This window comes from Castor canadensis, chromosome 4 (genome assembly GCF_047511655.1).
Source record: "Castor canadensis chromosome 4, mCasCan1.hap1v2, whole genome shotgun sequence".
Taxonomy (NCBI): Eukaryota; Metazoa; Chordata; class Mammalia; order Rodentia; family Castoridae; genus Castor; species Castor canadensis.
The window spans coordinates 106,328,314-106,338,419 of record NC_133389.1 but is presented as its reverse complement, the minus strand read 5'-3'; positions in this window follow the sequence as shown (position 1 = coordinate 106,338,419).

The following is a 10,106-nucleotide window of genomic DNA, read 5'->3' as shown; positions in this document are numbered from 1 at the left end:
ATGTTACAGGTTACTGACTTGGCAGACACTCTCAAAGATGTCACCTGAAGCAAAAAGTACCTAATTCTATTTTTGAAAAAGTAGCATAGGATGTCTCCTGGTCATGCCATGAGGATAAACAGCTCTCACTCATCCAATTTGGTTCAATCTGCCTCACATACCAGTATATGCATATATTTGTCTAAAAGTTATGTTATCTAAAAAAATGTCGGTAGCGAGGGGGTAGGGGGAAGAGAGAGGGGGTGGGGTGGGGGGTTAGGGAGGGGGTAGGGAAAAGGGGGAGAAATGACCCAAACATTGTATGCAAATATGAATTAAAAAAAGATAAAAAAAATAAAAAAATGAGACTGAAAGATGAATAGAATGACAAAGAGAAAGTAAGTTGACTCTACTTTGTTGCAGTAAGTCAATAAATGTACACTTTATTTATTCATTTAAGAAACGTGTATACACTTACCATGCCCTGAGCACTATGCCAGAGATGCTGCTGTGAGTAAAAGCAGTCTTGCCCACATAGCTTAGCATATACTAGTGAAGACAGGTCAACAGTTACAGGAAACAAGATACTCAATGGGTTTTCTCCTAATACTTACAGGATTTAATATGATCAAGAGATTCAATTTATTATCTTTGTTTTCAGGGGGAAGAATTAGAAGCCTATGGGAAAGAAATATTTTCCTTTCCATTTTAGGTTCATGGCTCAGGCCCTATTTAAAAAAAAAGACAAACATGAGAAAAGAATACAAATCTGTTTGATACAAGTTTGACATGACACAGGAGCCTTTGGAAATAGAGAACCAAAGAAACATGTACACCTTGGTATTTTCATGTTTAGGGCTGATAGAGTGGGCAATTATGGAGGAATATGATTGGAGGACAAGGATAATAGACATACACTGGGAGGAATTTAAAAGGACTTTATTGAGATTCTTCTTGGTGGGCTGGGGATATAGTTCAGTGGTAGAGCACTTTCTTAGCATGTGCAAACTCTAGGTTCAATCCCCAGCACTGGAAAAAAAGTGACTTTAAGGACAAGGACATTCCTTTCCTCCAGGTATAGGATAGACATCTCTGAAATGAAGATTTTATGAACTACTTCAGAGGAAGTTCAGAGAAATTTTTATAGACTGACTCAAGGGAGAAAGGATGGGGGAGGGTCAGAGTTCTTGCTACTGCTGTTTCTTCAAATGCCAAGGTGCCATGCTTCAGGGAAGTGGGTCCTGTACCCCATCAAAAGCAATAGTTAGCTATACAAAATGCTAACTTAAAGTGGTTGTTTCATAGTGAACACTCTGCAAAGTTGTGAGCATCTTGTCACTGGAAGTGACCAAGTACAGGCCTGTCGCTCAGGAGATTTCTGCATGGATAAATCCCTAAGCTGAAGAACTGGCCTCCCAGAGCAGCAGTGTCTCAAGTTAAATGTTCACTGTGAGTATTCCTGGTCTCCGGGAGAGGATTAAGACGGGAAGTCTGGACATCACTACTGAGAGGGTTAAGGGCAATAAAGCAGGTGTGAAGGCTCTGACTTTGGTACCTTATGAATATTTCCTCAGTTTTAAGCATTAGAATCCAATGGTGGCTTAGTACAAATGAAATTCCCCTCAGGCAAGCAAACCAAAGCCTCACCCATTACCAGGAAAAGAAGATAAAATACTTTACTTTGAAATATTAATGTTCTCAAAGGTTCTATAATTTTAACCCCTTTTCTCTTATAATTTCCTTAAATTATCTTCTTTATTTCTTATTTAACAAGTAGAACTTGAAATGGTTCATTCCCAGTCACAAAACCTTAGCTCCTCTAAAGGGAGGTTTTTCATCAACAACAGTGATAACAAAAACCCTACAAATGTGCTTATTAGCATGGTTTTACTAATATATGCATGTTCAGAATCCATGTGCATACTTAAATATGTTTGTAACAGGTGTAGGAATAGACTTTGATGTTACTGCAAGCAATTATCATGAGATCCTCACATTAAAATGTTTTTCTTACTGACAAAGGATCTTGCCTTTTAATCATAATTTTAGTCACACAGAACAACTATAATATATCTGATAGGTGTACTGGGAACTGTCAAAAACAAATTTTCCACAAACTGAGTTTCTTGAACATGTGATTGGCTTTTTCAAATTGTAAAGTAAGTACCATATTTGTTGCTGAATGTTCTGCAAATCCCAGGAAAAAATTGAAAGTAACAGTTAAGAATCAACTATAATCTTTCTACCCCGAAACAATCTCATAACTGATATTTTAGTATATTTCTTATTAGATTTTATATGAATATCTGTGGGTGTGTATATAAAATCTCAAATATCAGGACTAATGCTTTTCTGGCATAAAGCACACTTATAAATTAACATCTTGGAATATAAACTTTCTCCACATCTTTGACTACATTTCCTTATTCTTGATTTTTAAGAGAGGAATTAATGAGTCAAAGATATAAATATTGTTCAGGCTCTTGAAGCACATTGTCAAGTTGGTCTCTAGGAAAGCTGTCCCAATTTTTGATTTATCTGCTGGTTTTCTTTTCTTTTTCCTTCCTTCCTACCTGTCTTTTGTGGTACTAGGGTTTGAACTCAGGGCCTGCATCTTGAGCCACTCCACCAGCCCTTTTTGGATGGGTTTTTTCAAGATAGGGTCTTGTGAGCTATTTGCCCAGGGCTGGCTTCCAACCTGATCACTGCCTCCTGAGTAGCTAGGATTACTGGCATGAGCCACCAGTGCCCAGCTTTGAATTTATTTTTGAAGTTTGTTTCCTTTCCTCTGTGTTTTAGGGCAGAGGAAATTCTAGGATAAGGTAAGGCTACTGAGTGATTCATGATAGTTGATGGTGTCTGTGTTGGTTACTTTTCTTGTGGCTATGATGAAGTACCTGACAGAGACAACTTAAGGCTGGACAGATTTATTTTGCTCATAGTTTCAGAGGTTTCAGTCCATCAGGAAGGGGAGAGTATGGAGTAGAGCCACTTATCTCGTTACATTCAGGAGGCAGAGAGAGAGAATGCCTGTGCTCTCTACTTGGTTTTATTAGTGGTTTATGAGCCAGGAAGTGTTCAGTCTACAAAATATGCAAGTGCTCCATTGGGCTCCACAGAACAGTCAAGTTTTGTTAAGTGGCTTGAGTAGAAACAAGGAAAAAACACAGTGTAAAAAGTGGGTTGACTAACATCAGGTTACTTCAGATCACTTTCCTTGGTTGGATTGGAGCAGAGGGAACTTCCTTATTGTGTCAGCTTAGGTAGATGGGATACTTTTTTTATTGGTTGCTATGAATCTCCTTTTTTTTTTTAAACTGACCCGTTTAGAGATTTTTACTATTATCTCGCACCTAATTTCTTAGAAGTTCAGACCTTATAAACAACAGCTTAGGTTTTGATTTGGTGACATGGAAGCATGAGTGACTTCATTGGGCATGGTGTTTTGGGGATCAGGGTGGGAGCTTAGTCCAAATCAATGGCCTCTTACAAATTTTATTTATAAGTCAGTCATGAGGATTATGAACCTGTGTTGTGTTCACTACTTTTGTATATTTTGTTTCTCTTATTCTACCTCTTGAGCCACACCTCTAGCCCATTGTTTCTCTTACTGACAGAAGAGAAATTTCTGTCTTTTCCTAATAATTCTCTGTGTTATTACATTTTTCTTAGTGCATTTTCATTATTGATAATTGCAGAGGTAGTTAATCCTCACTGATAACAACTGGGCCACTATTACATGACTGGTATTATCTTAGTCACAATTATCTAAAGTTGAGAGAAACCAGACATTCTTTAGTAGCAGAGAGGAATGTTCTTAGAACCAACTCATAAGAAAGGGTGCTATTTGCCTCAGCCTTAACAGCTTTGTTAATCGGGATAATACAAAAACAAGTTTTCCCATGAGTATCTACACAAATTGGCCTCTTCCTGGGCACCACTGAGAGAATTTCCCATTTAATGAGTAACCTTTCCACCTTCTCCATCTTTGAATTTTACTTATATTTTTACATGTGCTTCTGCTTTGGGGAAGTTGTAGAAGCATTTGCCCTCACTATGCAAATCAGCCTGTAAAGGCTGAGTGTGGTTGACTGTCAACTCTATTCATTTCAGCTTCCAAATAGAATGTTTGGTGGCACTCACTCAGCCCACATAACTTTCAGGATTTTTTGTGAATCATTCACTGCTAATTTCTGATTCACTTGCAGAAGACTCTTTTTAAAAGAAATACGTAGTGTGAATGACAGTTTGTCCTACTTGATGTTAATAGAACTTCCACAGAAATAGCGTTACATTCTGCTGTACCCCAAGGGATCAGAAAACATCCCCCTTTCATGCACTTGGAACAGTCGTCTTGCTCTGATAAAGAATTTGCTTGAAACCGACCTGACTACATCAAAAACTTTTTCAGTCAATGCATATTTATGGGGTATTGTTTTAGGTTTTACAAAGAAAGCATGGTTCCTGACCTCAACAGGCTTATAATATATTTGTGTGGAGACACACTCAAAGTAGAAATTATGCATGACCTACAAGTGCTGTCAGATGTGTGAGGAAGCCCTCAGTTCTTGGGAAGGGTACTAGGGTTATGCCAAAGCTTCTACCTAACTGCTTCTTAATTAATTAATCCATGAATACTTTCAGGTGGGGAAATTAGGAATGTTAGTTAATATAATCAACACACACTTGTAGATTAATGCTTCAGATCTTGAGAAACTCGTTTCGTCTCATTGTGAATGATTTTCTTCTATTGTAGTATGTTGGTAGTACTTTAAGAGAATTCCTGACTTTTCCCATACTGTGGATAGTCCATAAATAGGTATCATAATAATTTTCTTACCATAAGTTGATATGGTAAGTTGATATGATAAGTTGAGACTCTTAGGAAGGAAGCTGGCTTTAGATAGTCATTAATTCATCCTCTGACCTAAAATACAAGTGCAACTACATTTTCTCACTCTGTCACCTGCTCTAATGGTGTTATTTTGGTCACATATTCCTTGAAAGACTGCAGTGAGGGTGGTCCCATGTTTTGTTATTCACTGTTGGCAGAGCTGAAGGGTAGGAGAAAAAATGAACTATCTCCTTACCCATTGCTAGGTTCATGGCTGATGCCTCTACAGCAAAGTATAGATAAGCACGAGAAAAGAACAACTAATTTATTTAATCAAAATTTTATGTGATAATGATAGAAACATTTGGATAAAAGATTAATGCGACAGGGAAGCGCTCAGAGATAAAGAGCTAAAGAAGACGGGAAGCTGTGTTTGTGCTGAGATTTAATGAGATTTAACGAGAGTTGTGAAGTATGAGCAGATAAAGGGAATACAATCTAACAGTAATAAACTGGAAGAACTTGGCAATACCTGGTGGTTCAGATTCTTCCTGGATCACAGTGTCTTTGTTCCTTTCCTCCAGGTCTAGGGCAGCACACCTGCCATGTGAGAGGTCAGGGAGATGGCTCTGCTTTCACAACTTTCACAATCTCCAAGGTACAGCTTTGGGGGATAGCATGTCCTGAGGCCCAGTACAAGCAGGATCTCTTTCTGTGAGAGCTAAATCACAAATTATCTGACCTTGTAAAGCTAAATGAACATGAGCAAACCAGTGTGCAGAGCAATTCAAATCAGCAACGTTTAATGTTTCAGCATGTTGGAAGTGAGCCCTCCCAGGATAACAAAGTTGTAAGGAGAAGACAGTGGTTCCAAGGAGATAGACTAGCTATAAGATTGAGATTACCTAAAACCAGGTACTAGGAATTTTCTTAAACGCTAATTACAATCCCCCCTAGACCTCCTACTTTTCATTTGTACACATTTCATTTGCATGGCAACTTCGACATTAATGCCTCTAAACTCTGTAATGTATTCATGTTTCCCTGTTGTAGGATTTAGAAAACTAGATGCTCAGAGTAAAGTTTTAAAATTAAAAGACGCTTTATTCTAGATATGTAGCAGGATTCTTCCAAAAGAAAATGAGGGAATAGATCATCCAGAGGAGCCCTCTTGACTGTATTATAAATTGCTGACTGTATGTGGTTTACATTAACAGGTCATGGGTTTGGGTACACATGGGAGAAATTTATGCTATAAACATTTCTTAAAATATTTTGACTGCTGAAGTTCTAGGTAGTGAATCAATCATAAGTACATGCGTGGTTATTACTCAGGTGGTGCAATGTGTATCTTTCCTCCATCGAGGAGGAAATGGTAACTATTTTAACAGAAAAACAAATAAGCAAACTTACGATGTCATGTAGTGTCTCCTGTTTTAGTGTCAACTAAGCAAATTTGAGAAATCCAGTTTGAGTAAAATTAAGCCCCAATAGATAGCCCCTTAAATGTTACTACAAAAAAGTCTCTTATCTGGAGGCAACACCAATGGACCATGAAGACAACTCCCATCCAGTGAACAATTACAGGACTCAGGAGAGGGAGAGAGAGAGAGAGAGAGAGAAAGACTTTTATCCTGCCCCTGACTGGGGCATATGCTCCTGACCTCAGCAAAAAAACAGCTTGTTCCCAGATGTGAAGTGACAGATGAGTGGTGATGTGCAAGGTCGTCAGTTTCAGAGCTCATCTGAGAGGCTCCTAACTTCAGTTATGACAGTTAGCTCTCATCAGACTGACCTTCCTGCTGATGTCAACTCTAAAAGCTAGATAAAATACAAAGATGCAACCACACCAAACCATCTTTATGGAATCAATGGAGAAGAATCTAGAGAGTCAGGATTTGAGAGGCTGCTGTCACATAGAAGAAGCTGAGCTGCGTCCTACATTCACTGCTGCTGTTATCCCTCAGGACAGGGGATACAGGCTGGGAAGAGAGCAGCAGCCTAGAGGTCCAAAAGCATCCTGGGAAAGAAATTCAAAATCTGGAATTTAGAAGTACTAAGATGACTACAACTTGAAAGTGAACTGAATCTGGCATTTGGTGTGTGGCTTCCTCTTCAGTTATTTGATGACTTCTGAGCTGTATGCACACAGGACATAGAAGCCCAATGGATTACAGTTGTTAAGAGCCTGAAAAGGTTAAGCTGTTTTGTACTGAGGACAAAACAAAATTCCGGCTTTCCAAGGTGGGGATTTTGTCAATGCCTTAGACTTTTATTTGAAACTCCTGAAGAGATACACCCCAGGAGAAAAGATGAAAAATGGAAAAGAAACATCTTCCGAATCCTTTTATGAGTTCAACATAACCTTGAAATTAAAACCTAGCCAGACCATTACAAAAACTAAAATTTTATTTTTATTTTTTTTTCCTTTTTCTTTTATTATTCATATGTGCATACAAGGCTTGGTTCATTTCTCCCCCCTGCCCCCACCCCCTCCCTTACCACCCACTCCACCCCTCCCTCTCCCCCCCTCAATACCCAGCAGAAACTATTTTGCCCTTATCTCTAATTTTGTTGAAGAGAGAGTATAAGCAATAATAGGAAGGAACAAGGGTTTTTGCTGGTTGAGATAAGGATAGCTATACAGGGCATTGACTCACATTGATTTCCTGTGCATGGGTGTTACCTTCTAGGTTAATTCTTTTTGATCTAACCTTTTCTCTAGTTCCTGGTCCCCTTTTCCTATTGGCCTCAGTTGCTTTAAGGTATCTAAAAACTAAAATTTTAAAACCAATTTTATATAAATATAGATTTAAAAACTTATATGATTAGCATCTTAACCAAACTGAGATTATTCTAGGAATCCATAAGTGATTTAATATTAACAATGCAATCATAATATACCACAGTAAGAGAACGAAAGAAATTAATGCATGCAGAAAGAGTGTTTGTTAAAATTCTATTCATGCTAAAATGTTCTAAGTTAGGAACTCCTTATACTATTAGTGGATATCTCTTAAAAACTTACAGCTAATTTTTAAAAAAGGGAAATAGTAAATGCATTCTTCCCCAAAGCCAGGAGTAAGATAATGGTGTTCGGTATGGTTCTTTCTATTCAGTATTGTGCAGGGAAGCTTAGCCAGTATAATAGATCAAGCAACCAAAAGAAGAAGGTCATAATTAGAAATTTTTAAAAGTTACTATTTGGAATGATGTGAGATCATGCACAAAGAAAATCCAAAAAGAATGTACAAATAATCCAACTTGATAAGTGAATTAATGAAGTCACTGAACACAACATAAATTGCTTTTCTATATAATAGCAATAAGCATGCAGAAAAATGTATTTTTGAGGTGAAACTATAATGTCATCAAAAACCATAAATAGGAATAATTGAAAGAAAAAAATTCGTTCAAACATTGGAAACCTATAAACAGAAAACTACAAAACATTATTGAGGCAAATGAAAGAAGTTATAAATAAAAAGAGAGATGAGCCAGGCATGGTGGTGCTAATCCCAGCACTTGGGAGGCAGAGACAGGAGGACAGAGAATTTGAGGCCAGTCTTGGCGCATAGTGAGTTCAAGTCCAGTCTGAGCTACAAAGTGATACCCTATTTCAATAAAAAAAACCAAAACCAACAACAGCAAGGAGATATGCCATCTTCAAGAACTAGGTATGCATTACAAAGATATCTACTTTCCCTAAATTGATTTTTAGATCTCCCAATCAAAATTTCACTGCATTCCTTTAAATGAAAATTGATAAACTGATTCTAAATTTTTCATAGAAAAACAATGGATCTAGGAAAGTTAAGACAATCTTGAAGATCACGGGTGGAGGACTTGCTGCACAGGATATCCACACTTAACTGAAACGGTGTGGTGTTGGCACAAAGACAGACAAATGGACCATGGAGCAGTATAGTGAGTACAGAAAAAAGTCTACATCCTTGCAGTCACTTGACTTTCTCCAAAGATAATTCAATGCATTTTGAAGAAAGAATATTCTAAAATAAATTGAAATTGATTGGCTTAACATCCACATGCAAAATCTGAACCTTGACCTCTGTCTTGCCCCAAGCACAAACATTAATTCTAGATGCATTGAGTGTACATAATTAATTATGAAATGCTTAAATGTAATATGTTTAAGTATAAAGCATAAAACAGTGAATCTTCTACAAGTTAACTTAGGATAGGATCCCATGATCCTGGGATGAGCAAAAATATTTGTAAAAGGTACAAAAGCACTAACTATAAAGGAAAAGATGGACAAATTAGACTTTATTACAAATTAAGAACTTTTGTTCATGAAAACAAAACACACAATGAAGAGGTAGAAATTCAAGCCATGAGTGGTGAAGACATTTGAACTACATATGATTAGCAAAGAACTTATATGAGGAAATATTGATAAAGTAAATAAAATTAACCCAATTTTATTAAATTAATAAAATAAAGAAATAAGATTTATTAATGTGAGTAAAAGAAGACTTAACGAGGCATTTAGAGAGAAATGTATGCCAATAATCATTAACATGTGAAAAGATACTTAACATCATTAATTAACAGAGGAGTGACTATTTCGTCCACAGTAATAAATACCCATGCACCAGAGTGACTAAGTGAAAAAAGCAAAACCTGACATCAGTTGTGCTAAAGTATGGAATAACATGTAACACTCTCTTACAATGTTTAGAGAGTGTAAATTAGAATAACTACCACAGAAAACAATTTGAAATAGCTGCAAAAGCTAAATATGCTTGGCTGATGGAGTGGCTCAAGTGGTACAGTGCCTGCCTAGCAAGCGTGAGGCCCTGAGTTCAAACCACAGTACTGCCAAAAAAAAAAAAAAAAAGACAAACTAAACATGCACATTACTCATGACACAAACATTCTAATCTTAGATTTTCATGCAATAAAAATGTATATATATATGTATATGTTCAAGAACTTCTAAAAAGTGTTTATGTTAGCATTATGTTTGAAGTAATCCAAATGCCCATTAAAAGTAGGAATAAATTGTGATAAATTTTATAATGGAATATCATATAACACTGAAAAACAAATTATAGTTACAAGTAATAATATGAATAAATCTCACAGATAATTTGTGGGTCAAAACAGCCAGGTTTATAGGAGGATATGGTAATGTATGATTCCATTTATATGATGTTCAACAGGTAAAACTAATCTATGGTTCCGGAAGTCAGCATATTGGTTACCTTTGGAGAAATAATAATTAGGGATGATTAAGAGAAGACAGGAGGAGGTTTCTGGGGTGCTGTTA